The sequence below is a fragment of the Stegodyphus dumicola genome, chromosome 4 (assembly GCF_044657685.1).
Source record: "Stegodyphus dumicola isolate Sdum_Otavi_A_Nest chromosome 4, ASM4465768v1".
NCBI classification, from domain to species: domain Eukaryota; kingdom Metazoa; phylum Arthropoda; class Arachnida; order Araneae; family Eresidae; genus Stegodyphus; species Stegodyphus dumicola.
The window spans coordinates 5,722,418-5,744,093 of NC_140771.1; the positions used below are offsets into that span (position 1 = coordinate 5,722,418).

General features: G+C 32.3%; 1 protein-coding gene and 1 non-coding gene across 4 annotated transcripts in view; both read left to right on the forward strand.

Moving 5' to 3' along the window:
* The window catches only part of LOC118182375 (uncharacterized), a 411,384-nt gene that overhangs the window by 29,190 nt on the left and 360,518 nt on the right, over window positions 1-21,676 (forward strand). The window lies entirely within an intron of this gene.
* On the forward strand, window positions 15,160-15,233 carry TRNAT-AGU (transfer RNA threonine (anticodon AGU)). Its single transcript has one exon. It is a non-coding gene; the product is annotated as a tRNA-Thr (tRNA).

The window sequence follows — 21,676 nt, forward strand, 5'->3', positions numbered from 1 at the left end:
TACCTTATGCTGTTACGAATTTTGTATTTAGATAGGTAATTTTAGTAGAATCATAATTAAAATTGTTGTATTTTTCTGTGTAATATAGTGCGAGAGAAATTTTAAGAGAAAGTTATGCTGAAAAACGTAAGAATACAGGGCAGGTGCATTTAACACTGATTAAATCGGTATCTCGGTAATTTGTATTAAAATTGAGTAAATGTAATTGACCTCTGTGTTAGCTGTAACCGTAATTCCACCCTCTTATTGCTTTTTAGTAATCTCGAGAAGCAGAAATAAAAAGAAATATCTCGCGGCCGGTTGAAAATTATTTAAGGCCGAAGAGAGAGAATATATGCTGTCAGTTGTTTAGTTAGCTGTTGTTGTGATTGTTGCCAGTTGAGGCGTGAGATCGGTTTAGCTTTCTTTTCAGATGCGCTTTGCATTGCGTTGTGTTTAATGTTTTTAGAAGTTTGAAATGTAAGTACTGATTGTACTGTGTGAATACTCGTACGAATATTTCTGTGGAAAATTCCAAAGTTCTGAAATATTTCTTTTGATAAAAATAAATATTATTAATCGATTATGGGACTTGTGCGTTCAAGCTATTACAAGCCCGTACGCACGCAACAATACACTAAGAAAAAAAAGGATAAATTTACTTTTTACTTTTTAACTATCTTTTAAGCTGACTACTTGGTGCCGCGACAATCGCTATGTCTAGAACGCAAACAAAAACGTAAGAAGGGTGTAAAACAGGGATGGGCAAACATTTTCGGTCGCGGTCCAAAAATCGTAAACAAAAAGTTTGGCGGGCCAAGATAAATTTTTCTAAAATTTTAAAAACAATATACAAGTATTACAATTTAAATATGTTAATGAGATGAATGAAATTGCGATTTCATTTTTAAAAGTTCCTTATATTGAGTTTCGAAGTGAGATGTACTGATTCTAAGGAACGAGGCTAAATGCTCATCTGTCAGTCTACTTCTGAAATTCTTTCTAAGGTTCATAGTTGAAGACACTTGTTCACATATATAAGATGAAGCAAACATAGATTTTGTGGGTGTGAGATATTAAATTTGGGAAACTTACTTTCGATAATGATTTGTAAAACTCTAACTTTGGCATATTTAGGAAAAAAAAAAAAACTGCTTGAGATGATTGTTAGATTGCAACTCAATTAATTCAAGCTCCAAATGTGACCTCGGTGCTTCACAATTTAAGTTGAAAGGCATGGTAAAATTATCCAATTCCTATTTGAATGGCACTGAAATCTTGAAATCTGTGTTCGAACTTAAAATGCAGTTTTTTTCAAGCCATATTCATATTCTTAAGCTTCTTCTTTTTCATTTACTGAGGGTATTGAATTTAATCTCGGGAAATGAGACAAGCCGTTCTTAGCTAGCTGCCCAGCAAACAAATTAAGCTTGCTTATTAAGTTTTAGGTTAAGATAATTAAGATTAAGTTTTTCCTTAGGTGTCTAATTCCCCTATGTGTCTGCTCCCCGAGAAAGAGATAACGCTTGTTGGTGCCAATTTACAGCTATAACTAACAAAGAACTCTCGCTTTTAACACTTTACTGATTGAAAGCTGTCTGTGCTTGCTATTTCCGTCAATTTATGTTTTTAGAACAAAAATGGAGAAAGTGAAATGGAGAAACTTAAATAACCGAACAGAAGGCACTCAATTTGACTCAGATCTTAATCGGCGTGACAGCACTATCGGCAAGATGAAGTAGATCGCCGTAGACGGAATGCTACCGTAGAATTTCAACTAACAACTAACTAATAACAACTAACAACTATCTTCGTTAGGGAGAACACGCTCTGACTAGGCAGTTTAAAACCTCCCTTTAAATACTATCCCTTTCTACCTTATTTAAATACGTGCGAGCTAAAATTTGAATTTTCGCAGGAAAACGGAAAAGGACAGGTGACAGTAGAGATTCTGAACGTAAAAGAACTGGTCAATTTCAGTAAATACCTTAATAATAAATAAAGAGAAACTATTGGTTAGCACACCGATTATAAAAAGTTGGCACATCGATAATGCTGAAATTATAATTCTCGTATAGTTTTTAGTGCATTGATATATTATAATTTTACTGCATTTAAATTCTCATACTAAGCACAAGTGTAAATTAAGTTTAGAATAACTCATGATTTATTATAAAGAGAGGGTTGAACTCATAATCAAAGTGTGTAATAAAATAACACTAAAAAAGTCATCATATCCTTTCGTTCCTAAAGCAGAAGTCTACTTTAGTGGTTAACTAACTTTCAGTTGTTTATAGTTTAACCCCTTCTTTATAATAATTCATGAGTTACTCTAAACTTAAATTACATTTGTGCTTGGTATGAGAATTTAAATAAAAAATTAAAAAAAACTATATTATAATATATGAATGCACTGAAAATTATAAGAGTTATTACAGGTATTTATTAATTATGAGCATTTAAGCAACGAGGATATAGCTCACGAGTAAATCTTATGTCGATGTCGATAATCTTGAGCTTTGAGCATCACTAAAGAAAATCCTGTTGTATTTTGCTCGATACCAATTTTGATGTAGATAACTTTCTGGGCAGTAGAATCTGGCAGTTTCATACATCTCCCTGCCGTCACTAGAGAGATGGCTTTATGTAATCCCGCTCCTCAAAGAATCTTCAGGCAGAAGATTGCCCCATTCACAACCATACCAACTATTAGATTAACTAGGCATTGTTCCTAATGCTCACTTGTCTGACCTATAGTCAGCGCAAGCCCACGGAATTCTTCGTAGCAAGGAGCGTAAATTTACGCTTGCCGTTGGCAACAGCCTTGAGCACCTTACAAGTGATAGTGCGATTTAACTCAGTTCCACCCCCTCCAATTTTTGATGGAGAGCACCCTGGCGGGGGACGCGTCCGAGGGTCTTCCCCTCCTCTTTCCCTACCACCAACCTCTCGTAGTCTCCCACTACTCACCAACCTCTAAAACCCACTACTCATCCACTGTTCACCAATCTCTAAATCCACTCACCAACCTGTAAATATGTCTCCGACCACTCACCAACCTCTAAATACCTACACTACTCACCCACTATTCACCAATCTCCAAATCCACTCACCAATTCACCAACCTCTAAATATGTCTCCCACCACTCACCAACCTCTAAATATCTAACACTACTCACCCACTATTCACTAATCTAAAACCGCTCACCAGCCTCTAAATATGTCTCCTCCTACTCACCAACCTCTAAATCCCACGACTCGCCCACTATTCACAAATCTCTAAATCCACTCACCAATTCACCAACCTCTAAATATGTCTCCCACTACTCATCAACCTCTAAATACCACTACTCGCCCACTATTCACCAATCTCTCAATCCACTCTGCAATTCACCAACCTCTAACCATGTCTCCCACTACTCACCAACCTTTAAATCCTACTACTCACCAATCTAAAACCACTCACCAACTCACCAACCTCTAAATATGTCTCCCACTAATCACCAACCTCTAAACATACGCCGAGGTTTCTACTCGCCGCCATGCCGCACAGACACTATACATTTACAAACATCTAAGCCTTCTGTGGGATTCGAACCCGGGTCCTTCGGCACGTCAGTCAGCGACGCTAACCACTATACCGGTTAGGCGGTATTGTGAAGACTGGTATTACTTCTTATACTTCTGGGCTTTAGAGTTCGCTTTCCGACTAGACATGATTATTCCGACTAGACATTTTAAATTCTTAACACTCATTTATATAAGAAGTGTAAGTAAACGTCTGCAGAAGTCCATCTGTTAAAATCGGCAAAATCTAGAATTCATTCTCTAGATCTTAATTACATGTGAAGCCGAGCTGTTTGGCTAAATATGTGTGAGACACGTTAAAGCCGCCTTTAAAGAAAAGAAAAAAAAAAAAAAAAAAAAAAAAAACCTCGACGGTTTTAATAGCCACTGCGTATTTCGGAGGAGAAAACTGTCCGTACGTCTTTCCTTTATCACAAAAGTGTAGAAATTGGAACATAGGAAAATGTTTAATTTTATTTACAACAAAACCTCGTAATTACAACTCGTCCTGCCGCAACATGAGAGATTTTAAGCTCCAGGCGTTGATTAAAATCGCTTCTGCAGGGTTTCGCAAGAGCTTTATTTACAGGAACGTAATCCAAACCACGTGATCTTCACGTTCTGCGATTGCCATCAGCGTCAGATCCACTGATATGACGGCGTATTACGCTCTTTCTGCCCTTTCAACCGAATGCCCCAGCTGTTACTAGCAAAAATATAAAAGGAATACGTGATGATTAAGATGTATAAATTGACGCATCAGTTGCGGTTATGATTTATATGAAGTAGTCATTTTAAATTACTCACAAATTCTAAAGTCAATATTGAATGAATGCTTTAACTCATGATAATGGTTAGGCAATTAAAATGGTAACATTGAATTATCAACTGAGTTTTAAAATGAAGCATAACGACAATAAATCTTTCAAATGTTCGACTTAAATTAAATTACGAATAGTTTACATTAAAAAGCAAGCAACTTTACTTAAGTTGTAATGAGTAATTCTTAAATAAGTTTATTTTAATTAACATAATTCCATGCATCTAATTTAGCACTTTCCGATAGCTCAGTTAAAAATCAAGTGATCCTGAGATGTTTTAGTATAAGAACAATTAAGTTCACATTTTTTTAATAATCTACAGTGTCTCACAAAAGTGATGGGACACTTGTGCTTTACGAAAGGAAACTGTAGTAAAATAAATTAAAAAAACATGAAAACATTTTTTGTGGGTGTGTTTCATACTTAAATTTAGTAACAATTATTACATAACATACATTTTCTCAAAATATTAAAATAGCAATTTAATAAAAATACAGTTGTTTAGAACGGAGCAAAAAATGGCTCACATAAGTGATGGGACACTTACTTTTCCATCAAATATTTATCAAAAATTTTCCTTCTTAAAATGTTTTAATATTTTGTTGGATTTCCTTTTACTTTTAAAACGTGATTTAATCTTCTTGGGAGGGATTCGACTAATTTTTTTGTGATTTCTGGAGTGATTTTACCCCATTCTTCTTGAAGCAATGATTTTAATTGTTGTTTTGAAGAAATGGTGTGTTTGCGAATCCTTGATTCCAATTCTTGCCAAATATTCTCTATGGGATTTAAGTCTGGAGATTGTGGTGGTGTTTTTATTATTTCAGGACAGTTAAACAGCAGCCAGAGTCTAACGTTCAAAGCAGTGTGCTTGGGGTCATTGTCCTGGTAGAATTTAAAATCGTTATGAAGGATCAATTTTCGTGCTGAAGATTTCAAATTTTGATTTAAAATGTAAATATACTTGTACTGATCCATTATACTGTCAATAAAAACAAGATAACGAACTCCAGCGGACGACATACACCCCCATACCATAACTCCTCCTCCACCATGTTTTACTGTTGGCACGAAGTTCTGTTAGCGAAATTCTTTCCTAGGTTTTCTCTACACCAAGATTCTACCGTCAGAACCAAATACATTAAATTTACTCTCATCAGCAAATATAACTTCATTCCAGTAATCAGAGTTCTTATTTATGTTGTATTTTGCGAAAGCCAGTCTGAGTTTCTATTCTTTTCACTTACGAAGAATTTTTTCCTGGCTGCTCTACCGTGATATCCAACAGATCGAATTACTCTTCTAATAGTCTCAGGATTAACAATTACTCCGTATAATGCTTGTAAATCAGCAGCAACTTTATGAGCACTCATTCTTGGATTTTTTTAAATATTTTGAACAATAATTCGCTTTATTCCATTGGATAGCTTTGATAGTCAGCCAGGTCTTCTTTTATCCTGAATCATATGATTCTTTTTATATCGTTTAATGATATTGAAAACTGTTGAATGAATCAGGTTAACTGTTTCAGCAGTTTCTCTAATAGATTTTCCACGTTCAGTATGCAAATGAATAACTAATTTTCGAATTTCAGGCAAAGTTTCTTTTCGTTTAGCATTCATGGCTGCACAGAGCTAAAAAACACAAAAATTCCAAAACAAACTGGAGAGAAATACTGCAGACGATTTTATAAATTATTGCCAATTGCTTTTGAGTAAAATTAAAAACCCCCAAAAATATATTTATTGTAGTACGTAGTAGTATCTAATGGTGTCCCATCACTTATGTGAGCCATTTTTGCTCCTTTCCAAACAATTGTATTTTTATTAAATTACTATTTTAATATTTTGAGAAAATGTATGTTATGTAATAATTGTTACTAAATTTAAGTATGAAACACACCCACAAAAATTTTTACATGTTTTTTTAATTTATTTTATTACTGTTTCTTTTTGTAAAGCACAAGTGTCCCATCACTTTTGTGAGACTGTATATTAATTTTTGTGATACCATTTGTAGCTAATTATCTCATTCTGAAAATAAAATTATCGCCTGCTCGTATTTACAACAAAAGATCATATTCCGTATAGACGGCGACGAACCATATGGCAAAACGGTAACAAAATGCTTCTGATGCTATTAGAAAGCATATTTTTCTTTCGGGAATATAGTAATTGCTATCATGGAAAAAGAAGTTCTGTGAATCTTGAACATTTTCTTGTCGATGAGAATGTGGCTACACCTAAATGTTCTTTCAGGCAGAGTGCGAGGCTCTATATCAAGCCTTAATTTGGATTAAGAGATGCTTTGCTTTTCGAAATGAGATTAATATTTATACAGATTGTTTGTCGCTGCTTCAGTCTCTCTCCCGCCCAGACAACGTCAGTCCCATCATTTTGAAAATCAAAAACTGTTTACAAACTTTGAACGGGTATTTCGATGTAAAACTGCACTTGATCAAAGCTCATGTGGGGCATATTGGAAACGAAAGGGCCAACTGTCTGACCAAGGAGGCAGCCTCCGATATGGATATCCCCTTTATTGAAATTTCAGGATCTAAACAGATGGCCATCACACACACATGAAGAAATTTTACATCGACAAATGGAAAATCCTATGGAAAAATTCACAAAAAAATTAGGGATACATGAAAATTATCAGAATTTTTAACAAAATGGCTATTTTTAACAATACTCATTTAAACCAAATTCTGAGTGGCCACGGGAAGTTTCCTTATTATTTTAAGAGATTCAACTTACAAAATAATGAACTTTGGGCTTCTTGTAATGCCATTGGAGACGCGAAACATTTTGTGGAAGACTGTCCTATTTTCGCCGATCAGAGGAAGCTTTACAAAATTGATAATGCTATACATAATGATAATTTTGATATCAAGGCTTTTATATCTTTTGCACAAGATGTCCTTAACCCTTTGTTGCATAAAAATAATCTGGAGAAGTTAAACGAAAATTTTTGTATTTTCCTACTTAAAATAACCTTAGTAATAATTAAAACAAATTAATTTTATTCAAATTTCGTTTTAAATAATTGCTACAGTTTGTTCACTACAGTGGACAGCATGAATATACGCACATGCATACAAATCTCTTCCCAACGATTTACGGTCCTTGCGCTTGAAATCATTTTCTGCCTTGTTTGCAGTGATCATTACCATCTTCTAAATGGTAAATCTACAATTGACATGTACATACAGATCCCCAAAATGCCTTCATTTCGTCGATTGGAATTGAATTCATTTTGAACGATTTTCTAACCTGTTGGATTCAAACGTCAAATGTTCTAGAAATTCCTTGCCAAACATAAATATTTCCAGTGGTGTTTTGGCTCGATAAGCAGTCCGTTTGGGTTTCAATTTACTCTTTTCGGTAGATTTTTTTATCTACCCACTCCACAATTTTCTTAAACTGACATTTAAAATAAAATGTCTAAAATGACTAACTATGAATAAAAAAATGGCACTATAAGAAAATGTAAGCAATATTATAGAATGTTTTACTATGAGAAATTGTACTAACTTGGAAACAGAAGTAGCAGCCATTTTCCAAATAGCAATGCTTTACTCAGTGATGCTATACAGCCATCTACGATCGACAGTTGAAAGTTCTAATAATATAGAATGAATAAACACAGGAATGGAATCTGTTAAGGCATTTACAGAAGAATAAACAAATTTAAACTTTTGTCTACTAGAGTGGACATGATGCAACAAAGGGTTAAATTTATTAATGCAAATCGTGGTGTAATTGGAATTCTGATCTGATGTTGTGCTTTGTGTTAATTTTTGTTTGTATGTTCGTGAGTGCTTGTTATATGTTTTTTCCTATTTTTATCTTATATTTGAGTATTATTTGTATCTTATTTATATTTTGTATTATGTATTATTTATTTTGTATCTGATGTTCTTTTGGGGTCACTCTTTTTTTTTTACCATGAGGCCACTTCGTGGTCAGGAGGGTCTTAGTGTACCCCCAATGTATTACAAGTATTACTAGCTAAATGTGTAGGAACCTCGTGAACAGCTAAGCGAATATTCGCTTTAGTTCAGAAACAGCTACGTAAAACTCAAGAACCGTTAATTACCCTTCTTGAGTTTATTTCTCAAAATAAGAAATTAACACATGGCTCGTTCAGAGCGTAAAGAAATAAAACTTAACTAATGCTTAACTATAAAGATATAGCCGAAGCTATCAAAATTCGAAGAAGTTGGCCCCTAAATATCAGCTAGACTGGCGAAGCTATCAAAGGCCTGAAATACGGCCGAGCGTAGTATAGCTGAAAGAGAGAGTTTAGCCAAATGGCAAACACGCGCTAGTCAAAACCTCTAGCTCTCTAACAAATTTGGTGAAACCTTCGACATAAATACCGCTCTTACTCATCTGCATTAACCGCGTTTTCAAAAACACGTTCTGGTAGGAAATTGTACGCTAAAATTAAGAGAGATAGGAAATTGTAAGCTAAAATTAGGAGGTATAGGAAATTGTAAGCTAAAATTAGGAGAGATAGGAAATTGTAAGCTAAAAATAGGAGGAATAGGAAATTGTAAGCTAAAATTAGGAGGTATAGGAAATTGTAAGCTAAAATTAGGAAGGATAGGAAATCGTAAGCTAAAATTAGGAGGTATAGGAAATTGTAAGCTAAAATTAGGAGGGATAGGAAATTGTAAGCTAAAATTAGGAGAGATAGGAAAGTAGCTTTAGCTAAATGTAACTGTTAAAAACTTAAGATAAACCTTACAAGGTATTGGCAGATTTTTTTCGTTTTCAGCAAAGCTGAACTCGATTTTAATTATTTTAAGGTAAATTGAATTGGGTTATTTAATATGGCAACGCATATTAGTGTTATCTCAAACATTTGCGTGCGTGCATGTTCGTAAAGCTTCGAACGCACACAAAAACGATGATAACTTGATGAAATTATTTTCCGAAAAGAAACACTTTACAGTTCTGGAACTTTCCACAAAAGCAGTCGTACACTTATTCTCAGTATCTCAGTGTCTCAGAGCACAATCAGTTCTACTAATAATGCTACATACACCTTTTAGATGCAAAGCGCATCTAAACACGAGAGTTATAAAGTTTCCATTTTGTCCAGATGGGAAATCTGTGAATTGAAAACATAAACACTTCGAAGGCATTTCCTTCGAGGGTGTTCAATTAATTAATTAATAAAATAATAATAAGAATAATTTGTATTTGTAGGATAGATTAGAATTTTATGTTATTACCTTTTAGATGCAAAGCGCATCTAAAAGGTGAAACTCGCCCGTAGTTATCTTAATACTCAAATTGGCTGTTAACTCAGAACTCAAAACTGATGCTTTATCCGAGCTTATATAGTTTTCCCCTGGCGCCAAAAAATCTCTAGTACCTTTCATTTCTCGAACTAATTACTAATATCAATCAACAACTCATAAATGCTTTACAAAATATGAAATTGATAATAAAACAAATTCCAAATTTCGGCTCCCGTACCCCCATATTCGGGTGGAGACGTAGGTTATTCAAAATTGGATGGCTCTAGGTACCGTTGTTTTACCACAACGAGAGAAACATACATACATTTATGCAGATTCCTCCTTATTTAATTTCAATAAATACAATACAGGGCAATAATATTCGGTGGCAACAATCTCAAAAGTGAACCAACATTTATAGTGATCCAACGCAAAATGCCAAAACGAAATGAATAGCCTTTCTGGGCTAACGCCGTTTGGACTAATAATAATAATAATAATAATAATAAAATATATATAAAAAGAAATAAAAAAATCTGAAAGTTTCCAGATTTTATATTACGCTCAAAGAGACTTTTTTTTAACATTTTCTGTGTTACCTTTATTTATTAAATATCACGTTCTTCGCACTTAAACCATAAATTTAGTTCAACAGCAATATCGCAAAATAATTTTAAAACGAGCATATTTTTAGAATTCCTTATGCACAGTCTCGCGCGCTGCAGATAATTTTTTTTTCTGTACAGTGTTGCCATTGCTGACTTTGAAATAGTTTGTTTATAAATCAAAAATTCGTTAACTGTTACAAAAATGAAATCCATAATAAAACAAATTTCAAATTCCAAATTGCGGCTTCCAGATGCTCATATTCGGTGGAAGATTACGTTATTCAGAATTTGATGGCTTTAGGTACCATTGTTTTATCACAATTAGAAAAACATACATGCATTTATGCAGATTATTCATTAATTTCTTTAAATATAACACAGGCGGAAACAATTTGAAAAATGAATCAACGCAAGATGCATAAACAAAGTTAATAACCCTTCTGGGCTAACGCCCTTTTGGGCTAAAAATACTTTTATGGGTGATGGACGAGAAGGATTGGAGACACGTTATTCAGAAAACAATTCTAAACTTCAACCAAAAGTTTTGAGAATGTTAATTACAATGCACAACTTTTTGAATCATTAAAATTATAAACAGTCACAAATAGGTTCGTTAGTTGTTAAGTGCGCATGTAGGTGTGTTGTATCCATACAAAGTCTTTCTGACGATATTAAGTGCAGCCTTTTTTGGGAGTAGGAATTATTTTCGGTTTCTATTTTGCTCAGATGGGAAATCTGTGAATTGAAAAAATAAACACTTCGAAGACATTGCCTTCGAAGGTGTTTAATTAAATAATTAATAAAATAATAATAATAATTTGTATTTATAGTATCGATTATAATTTTATGTTGTGCCGAATAAAAAATATAAGGCCAGACAACTGAGAATGTAATGTACAATAATTATCCAATTCTTGTTTAGTTACGTTTTGTTTGTCAACTTACGTATTTTTTAAAATCCCTAGGCCTATGTTAGATTATTAGTTAATAATTTTTGTCTATGATTCTTTCTCTCAACTATATTCGATTTATCATCGGACGAAGTTCAATATCACCTTTAACTCAGTTTTCATCATCTAAACAATCTGGTTATTGTTTTACGTTAATTATCTATTTTAGCACACTTTTTACCCTTTAAAGGGCCCCGCGGCAGGAAATCATAAGAAGTTATTTCAGACTATCTTGTTGACCACACTATTGTTCTATCTTTACGGAATCGGTTAATGTGTCTTGGGATTGGTTCAAAGAATACATGGTTTAATTGGTTGTACTATTGGAAAAAAATTAAAATTAAATCTAAAATTGAGTTGCTTAGATTTCTCTTAACAGTATTATGCAATTACCTTAAATGCCTACTGCATAACAGCACTTTGTATTGTGGTCACCATTTTTAGACCAAAGGGGCAATTTGCCCTGAAGGGCTATTGATTTCGTTTTGGCCTTTTGCCGTTGGTTCACTATAAATATCGGTTCACTTTTCAAATTGTCGCCACCCAATATTATCGTCCTGTGTTAAGGTTAAAGAAATTAAATAATGAAGAATCTCCATAAATGTATGTTTGTTTCTCGCACTGGGATAAAACAACAGTACTTACAGCCATAAAATTTTGAATAATGTAATCTTCTACTGAATATGGTCATTTGGAAGCTCAAATTTGGAATTTGAAATTTGTTTTATTAGTTATTTCATATTTTGTAACACTTTAGTAAATTTTTAATTAACAAACTCAAGGATTTCAAAGCCAGCAATGGCAACACTATGTATATATAAACTATTTTTATCTCCAGCGCGCGAGACTGTGTATCGGAAATTCTAAAGTTTTGTTCATTTAAAAATTATTTTGCGATATTGCTGTTAAATTGAATTTTATGGTTGAAGTGCAAAGAACATGATATTTAATAAATAAAGATAACATACAAAACATTAAAGAACGGCGTAATGTAAAATCTGAAAACTTTCAGATTTTTAAAATTCTAATTTTAACTTTCCTTGAAATTTTAATGTACATAACATTTTTTTTATCTGCGTGCTATGTATACTGAAAATGCCTGCGACAGTGCTGTCAGTCGAGAAAGAAATGTTTTTTGGATTTAATATAGATAACTGATTCTCTATATAAGATGAAGTTAATTGATTGGTTTCGTTTTCTAATGATGCTAAAGAAATATGAAAAATAAAACTGTTATGGTTTGTATAGAGACGTTTCTCTTTCTCCGAATGGCAACACGAAAATCAGAAGAAGTCCAGTGATTTAGAGAACGCTAAGTGGCAACAGTGTTGCTTGTTGACAACAACTTGCTTTCCATTCGTTTGATGCAGCTCGGATTCTGCTGATGAAATGTTATATAGTTCTAAATTAGATTAATTTGTTTTGGTATTCTTATAAATTCTCTTTTAAAATCATGTAACGTACTTGCGTTGTTACGCTACCGACATAATTCCACTAAGAAATGTAAACTACCGCAGACGATTACCGCAAAGAATATCCGCAGGCGATGCGCGATCTTAAAAATGTTTTTCAGTTATTCTCTAAGTTTTGACTAATAAAGTTTGTTGTTCGTTCAAAAACGGCGAGAGTTCTTTAAAACGTCATTACACTCGACTTAATGTTGATTTTGATAGAAATATCGTTGCATCAAACATATAGAAATTTAGACGCGACTTTTAAATTTATTTTAGAACTTTTTTAGATACTCCGTGCCATTTTTGTTTATCGAACGTTATAAGAAAAATGTCTCGTTTAGTTTCTGCAAAAGTGGATTTATCCAAGGAATGCGGTATGTCTGATATATTTCCTATGTTTTACTCAGCAGTTTTGCAACAAACTTTGGAATATTCTTTTTTAATAATTAGGGAATAATCTACATTTCATGTCAGAAGTATTTTATTAGGTATTAATTACTTCAGCTAAAGTATCTTAATTTAACAATGATTACTTTCTTAATCTTGTTCTTTTTTTCTCTTTAAATGATGCTTTTATACTTAACAGTTTATTAAAATTAAAAGAAGTGTTGAAATTTATAATAAATATAGCGTTTACGTTTATTGGTAGATATAATATAAAGTTAGGGATTTTATAATATGCATTGCATTGATCATTGCACTGTACGTAAGGGATATTTACAGCTCAATGCTACACTTAATACACTATATATTCTTTGCAACATATTACGCTGAACATTATTCTTGACAGTTCAACTGTACGTACGGATAGAATAATGGACTCATTTTCCCCAAATGGATTGTGAAATGGATTTCAGATGGATTCAGAAGAGATTTTTTTCGTGACATCTGTACATGCGTGCGTACGTACGTATATATATATATGTTGCATAACTCAAAAACGAGTAGCCTCAGAACGTTGAAATTTTATATATGAGACTGTTATAACATGTAGATGTGCACCTCCCTTTTTGGTTGCAATCGAAAGCATCCATTCTGTTACCCGGCTCGGTGGGCTAAGTTTGTTTTTATTCTTATATGTTGGTAAATTATGTATCTTATGCTTTAAGAGTGATTGAATCATATTGTTCTTATGTTCCGGTTAAGGTTTTTATGCCTTTAGTTAATCTGTATGCAATAGTTGTAGAATTACAACAATTTAAAATTTGTTTAAGTTCCACTAAGCCTCACGACGCCGCCATTTGTTTACATTTGAAACTTTGTGGATTAGTGAATGAAGTCAGTTTCTGCACCAACTTTTTGCCGACCGGGGCCAAATGTTTTGTGCTGTCTTTCTGCCTAATTTTAATTAATTAAAACAATTTTAATTGTAAATTTTTTTAACGATCTTTAACTCTATTTGGTGTTTTAGGTTTTTCTTTATTTCAGAATTTTTAATGAAGATGTTTTCAATTGTTATGTATTTTTGCCTTGCGGCGACGTGAGAAATGAATTGACTGAGTGAGAAATATATCTCTAATGAAATTCGGGGAAGTAAGTTTAAATGAAATGCAGCAAAAAATGTGCGTGATTTATTAGGCTGTGCAAGGAAGTTATATGGTGCCCACATCAGATTTTATAGCTGAGTTAGAGTATTTGAAATGTCAGATAAACTCTTATAAGTTGAGCTAAATAAATAAACATTCTTACTCACTTTTTCCAGAAAACTAAAATATATCTTTCTTTTTGGCATTTTACGGTAGAAAGTAGCGAAACAAAATTTCTTGCTTCATTTAGTTAATGGTCTGATGACGTATTCAGCTTCCTGATGTTACTCGGGAGAATTTTGCTATTTTTTACCGTTGCAATTAATTTTATCCAAAGAAGAAACCAAGCGAAAACAACAGAAGACATAATTTACTATACACCAGGGGCTGATTTTGAGAAATAATTTAAGAGAAGAACAAAAAGATCTGGCTGCAGCAATTAAGATTTATTTTCTAATCAGACGATTTTGCGATTTCATTAATGCAGCAATCTTAGTAATAATGTATGTAAAAATTAAATTAATTTTGTTTTGATAATTAATATTAATGAACTAATGAACGTAAAATTAGCAAAGCAAGGACCTTGGCGTAGGTTTAGTCAAGAACGTAATCAATTTCGAGAGCAAACAGGTATAGGTCTCTCTTCAACAGGAGCAAAGGAATCTGCAAGAATCAAAGTGAGGGAGCAAAGCAGTCTTGCAAACTTCTATGCTCTTGATGAAGAAAGAACTGATACGGTATTTATCCCGCCTTCCTAGCGTGCCTTCGTGGTGTAGTGGTCAGCACACTTATATTCCCGGCGAAGGCGGTTGCTAATTTTTCATCTCTCCTGCTTCCAAAAAAAAAAAAAAATCTTAATGTCTCTACAGTGGCGCCCGAACTAAAAGGGTAGTGGATGATGACTCTCAGCACCCAGGATTTGGCGATTGGGTCACCTAAAAATCCCAGTCGCCCTTTAAAAGGGGGTGTATATAAGGTATTTCTCCCTCTTTCCTAGCGTGCCTTCGTGGTGTAGTGGTTCTGCACGCTGGACCAGTATTCCAGAGGTCCGTGGTTCGATTCCCGGCGAAGGCGTTTGCTAATTTTTCATCTTGCCTGCTTCCAAAAATCCTAATGGTTCTACAAGTAGCGCTTGAACTAAAAGTGTGTCGGATGATGATTCTCATCACCCAGGATGGCGATTGGGTCCCCTAAAAACTCCAGTCGCCTTTTAAAAAGGGGAGTATATAAGGTATTTTCTCCCACTTTCCTAGCGTGCCTTCGTGGTGTAGTGGTTCTGCATGCTGGGCCGGGATACCAGAGGTCCGTGGTTCGATTCCCGGCGAAGACGGTTGCTAATTTTTTAATTCTTCTACTTCCAAAAAATCTAATGTCTCTACAACCTGTACCGGTTGCTTTTGAAATCGATTGTGTTCTTGACTAAATCTAAGCCGAATACAAGGTTACTGTTTGCTAATTTTATTGATAAAAGATTTTAAAAAGCATTATGACAAGAAACAGAAGTGTCTTGTTATAGTAACGAAAGTAATGGCGTTTCTGACTTGTATTGTAAGGTAATTTTCCTGAGAAAATGAGATATCTATTAATTTAAAACTGCATTATTGTGGAGTGAGGTTAGTAAATTAACGGTAATTGTTTGGAGAGGCCTCCAAAATATTACCGTTGATTCATACACAAAGGGAAAGCTGCATTCATGAAGAACGTTCTAAAGGAAAATTCTTCAGTTTTTATATCGTTGCGTGGATAAAAACACGGAAATCTACGAGAAGCTTCTTTTATAAGCAAGTGAATTTGCATGCTGGCCAAGTGCGTGATCTGCAAAGAGCTGACTGGCAAGATATTTATTTATTTATTTATTTTAAGGAATACTGAAAGTTATTTATCAACAGAACTACACCTTTGAAAACTAAATTTTAAGTTTCACTTGCTAAATATTAATCAAAACATGCACAATAGTAATAACGCAAAGGAAAGAAAATCAGATTTATTTCTTTTCTATCTGAAATTTAGTTTTATTTGAAATTTTATCTGAAATTCGTTAGTACCTCTAAGTTATTTTTGTTGGTTACATATATATATGCGAATATGCTGGCAGCTAAATATTAAGTTTTCAGGCTGATATTCTTCTCAAATAATTTTAGCATGTTTAATTAATAATAACTTGATTTAGTTAATATAAAAATAAGTAATAAAATTTTTTAAGTAAATAAAACTTAAAAATAAATAATGACTGTGTAATTTCTCTCGGTACTTACGTATTAACGCCACAGCAGCTGCAGATTTGGCGGTTTTTAAATGCCGCCAATCTACACCTAAAATTGCGACAAATCATAAATTAAAACACTTTATTTAAAATCAAAACACTTTATTTAAAATCAAAGTAGTTAATCGAATTTCCGTCGAAATTCGATTGACTACTTTAACATAGATTTAAAACAGTCTCTGTTTTCTTTGACCTGATGCTGTCGCCATATGAATACTGCTAAATAATATTCTAAATGATGTCTCGCTGTCCTCCTATGTCTCTTGTTCCTCCATTTAGCACTGCCCCACATTCTCTCAACTGTTAGTGTATGAACTCTTGTATCAGAATCAATAAAATTGTATTTATGATTAACTTTAGCATGTAGGAATACTTCTTTTTCTATTCTATTTGTTTGGTAACCTTTCCAACTGTCAGAATAAATTGTGCTACCATCTGCAATGTTTTCAATAATTTTATTAAGAAGAGTAGAGCCAGTTTTATTAGGAACAGTTATCACTATTCCGAATAGACAGTTGTAACTGAGGTGGCGTTAATACGTAAGTACCTTTCTCTCTTATTAGTTAAAAGGCGATGTTAGTCCCGAATGGAATTAGTCTCAAAACGGAATTTTGCGTCGAAACACTTAAATGCGTTGTACGCTTTTCCAATTGTTACCACTAAATATTATCGCCCTGTATTATATTTAAAGAAATTAAATAATGAAAAATCTGCATGAATGTATGTATGTTTCTCGCATTGCGAAAAAACAGCGGGACCTAGAGCCATTCAGTTTTGAATACCGTATTATGCGATGATTTGTAGGTACTTTATTTTTTACCACGATATTTTCGATAATGATGTTTTTAAACTGTGAAATTTTTGAACCGCTTTATTATCGACCACAATATTTTGAGTACTACTTTGGTAGACGGTTGCACGGATTTTCGGGAACTTACGTTGTCGCAATTGTTCACGCGGTTTATACAATCGTCAGCCATCTTGAAAAACGCTGTTTTTACGTATTTTTCGCATAGTAAAGTATTCGAAACTTTAAGAAATAAAAACCGTTAAAAATAATGGATTATTATTATTATTTTTTTTTTTTGTTGAAAACGTTATTTTTTAAGATGGCAGGCAAATGTAAATAAATACATTTACTACGAGTATAAAATACTAAAGTAAGGTTAAATTATTACTTTCATATAGCAAAGAAATAGAACAAAAACATCGCTATAAAAACATTGCGCCAACGTTTAACTGAATTAAAATATTACTTAAATACTTTAAAATAAGTTTTATAGGATATATTATTTAACATTAAAACATATGTGGCAATAAATATCTCAGCAATTTCTGAAAACTGTATATTACTTTTTTTATAAAAATTGAAGTATACACTTCCAAAGTAAAATTTATAAATAAATCTTTTATTAGGAAAGCCAGGTTGGCCAAAATAAGGTCTCAAAGGACAATTTTTTGATTCCGATACCAATCATTCTTGGTACGTACCAATAACAACATTCATCTTTGAAAGTGACATAACCGTTCACTATGAAATCTGAGGAATTCAAAGAGATGAATAATAAAATTTTAAAATAGCGCGGCAATGCGTAAATATTCAGTAACCAATCAGGGAGCTGATTACACAAATGCACAAATATTCTGTAACCAATCAGCTGATTACATCACGCATAGAATTAAAATTACTTAAATAATCATGCATAATAATTTTTCAAAAAAAAATGCAAAATTAAATTGTATTTTAACATTTAACAGTTATAAATAATGTTTAAAACATTAGATTAAATTTATAGATATTAAAACCAATTACTTATAAATTAAGGTGACGTCATTGATTATATCATCCACAGTATAAAATTATATAAAATATCATAAACAATAAAATTTTTATTTCAAATAAAAATGCAAAATTAAATTGAATTTTAATATTTAGAAGCCATAAATAATATTTAAAAGACGGAATTTATGCATAATAAAACGCATTATTTTTTAAATAAAATGACAACAAAGTATCGGTTACCATAAATTACTTGTCCAGCAATGGGTTCATAAGTCGTATCGCTCGCCAAAAAAAAACTCGCCGAAAATCCGTGCAACCGTATACCAAAGTAGCACCACATTTTGTTTGTGTTCGATGTTGTGACTGTGTGGCGGTTCTTTACCAAATTTCGCGCGAAAATGTCTTTAAACGACGATAAACGATGACGTTTTGGCGTATTCCAAAACAACGTACGCTTTCTCCCGCAATTTGGGCGCTATTTTGATTAATAGTGCCTCTAGCAGCGATTTTGTAACAGAAAATTTTCTCTGTTGCCAGATAACACTTATATAATTATAGTTTCAGAAATAATTGTTTCGGCTTAATTAAATAATTACAGACTTTGTACTATACCGTTCTTTATGTCCTATTCAATATGAAAACACCCTGTATTATTGTTAAAAATGTTTTTGAAAACTATTGCTTATAGTAATACTCGTGTTTATTTCCTTTCAACACGGAAGTGTGCTTTTCTACATGTTTATGATAGTCTAATGTTATTCTTTTCTACACGAGTTTGGTATTGACCTATATTTTTGAATTATGTAAGTTCAAGTCGCATCATATTTCTTCAGTAGAATAGTTGAGTTTTTAAGATTATAGTAATGAATCGCAAAATTTTCGCAAGACCATTGCCAGTTGCGAACTACTTTTCAGAGTCGCCATTCAGACATAGCTTTCAAGGGAAACACTCGTTGAAAATCCTGTGCCATGTGCGTCGGGGTTTAAAGAAATTTATATATTGAAGACTAAGAACAAATCAGATAAAGCAACGCAGCTAAAGCAGTGATAAATTTAATAATACTTTTCCGAACACTTTCAAGACGTTTTCGACATTGCGAAGGAGGGGACGGGAAAAAGGAAAAGGCGTTTCCTAAATGTTCAACTTCCGTATATTAAATTTAGGATTTTCCTAGTTTCTGTTTTTGTTTCGAAAATTTCTTAATTTTTTTCCTTCCCATATAAAAATTTAGTTATTATAAATGTCTTTGTACTGTTAAATGTTTTGCCTTCTTTGAATTGTGAATTATATGTTTTCCCAAATGTCTTGAAAAAGAGTTAAAATTTTTTAAAGAAATCCAGTTATCTGGACTCAGCAATACATAATTCGAATTATGCCTTTTGTTGTTTCTAACTACTTAGAGGTAGATTATGGTTAATTTTTTAATTGTTTAATTTTTGTTATTACAGAACAAAAGGATATTTTATTATTACCCTGCATTTATTTATGCTGTTTATTTATAGATTTGTTTTTTTTTTTTTTTGTTTGTCTAAGAAAAGCAAATGGTTAAGATTAACCTCTCGCTTGAATGTAAAATAATTACTTCTTTTAACCTAGCACAGAAAACATACCGACATAATTATGTGTCAGGTGAAGAATCTGTTTTAATTAAAAAAATAATTTTATTGTTTCTCTTTTTACTTCCTTGTACAAAGTAAAAAGGAAGTATTGTAATCGCGAAAATTTTCAGTCATCATATTTCAACGAAAATATCCATTTTGATCGCTATCCAATGCAATTTAGCGACGTTTTTGCGTGACATGTGTACGTAGACTGATTAAAAGACTCTTTTCCATCCAAAACATTATAAAGCTGATTTAAAATGAATTCTGAACAGAATTTTTCGTGGCGTCTGTACGTACGTGTCTCGCATAACTAAAAAAAACGAGTAACCTCAGAACGTTGAAATTTTGTACATAGGACTGCTATAACATGTAGATGTGCACCTTGTATTTTGGTTGCAATCAGCCTTATGAAAACGTATATAAATATATGTATATAAGAATAAATTGAATTTAATTAAATTTAATTTAAATACAAATTTAATTAAATATTCTTTGCGCCATTGCTGCAAGGAATGAAATTTAAATTTAAACAAATTTAAATTTAAATTTTAACAAACACGTATAAAAGTAAAAGAGCAAATTTAAAGTCAAAATTTAAAAAAAAGAAAGCCAAAATAATTTTAAAAAAATTTAAAAAAATGTGCAAACATATAAAAGATTTAATTCCCGAACTAATCTACAATATCATTTAAATTCAGAAGCATAAGCAAATCAAGTGCAAAACCAATCCATGAAAATAAATTCACTAATTTAGCAAATTAAAATTAATCCAAACAATTTTTTAAAAAATGCATAAGTGAATGACTGTTGAGTAGGCAGGAGACAGACTTATCAAGGGGAAGTTGCCTCCAAACCTAACTCTCTAATCATTCAATTCATGTTTCGTCATTCATGCAGGCAAGGGTAAAAGTCAAAACCAAAAGTAAAAAGTGAAGAATGTCCAAAAAGAAATACCAATAAAGTGGTACCCTTAGAAATTAGCATTTAAGAATTAAAGTTCTAAAAGGAAAATACTAATGAAGTCTTTTGAGAAACAAGCAAGTAAAGTCAAGTATTAAATTAAACTTTTTTTAAAAAATTTAAATTAAAAAAAATTAATTTTTTATAAAAAATAATCTAGAAACCAATGTATTTTAGAAACCTTTATCTACAGAAACCTTCCCGACACGAATATGCATATCAATAAAATTTCCCCGACACGATCATCAATATTTATTGACATGCATATTCGTGTCGGGGAGATTTCTGTAGACAAAGGTTTCTAAAATACATTGGTTTCTAGATTATTTTTTATAAAAAATTAATTTTTTTTTAAATTTAATTTTTTTAAAAAAAGTTTAATTTAATACTTGACTTTACTTGCTTGTTTCTCAAAAGACTTCATTAGTATTTTCCTTTTAGAACTTTAATTCTTAAATGCTAATTTCTAAGGGTACCACTTTATTGGTATTTCTTTTTGGAAATTCTTCACTTTTTACTTTTGGTTTTGACTTTTACCCTTGCCTGCATGAATGACGAAACACGAATTGAATGATTGGAGAGTTAGGTTTGGAGGCAACTTCCCCTTGATAAGTTTGTCTACTGCCTGCTCAACAGTCATTCACTTATGCATTTTTAAAAAAATTGTATGGATTAATTTTAATTTGCTAAATTAGTGAATTTATTTTCATGGATTGGTTTTGCACTGAATTTGCTTATGCTTCTGAATTTAAATGATATTGTAGATTAGTTCGAGAATTAAATCTTTTATATGTTTGCACATTTTTTAAAATTTTTTAAAAATTATTTTGGTTTTCTTTTTTTAAATTTTGGCTTTAAATTTGCTCTTTTACTTTTATACGTGTTTGTTAAAATTAAAATTTAAAT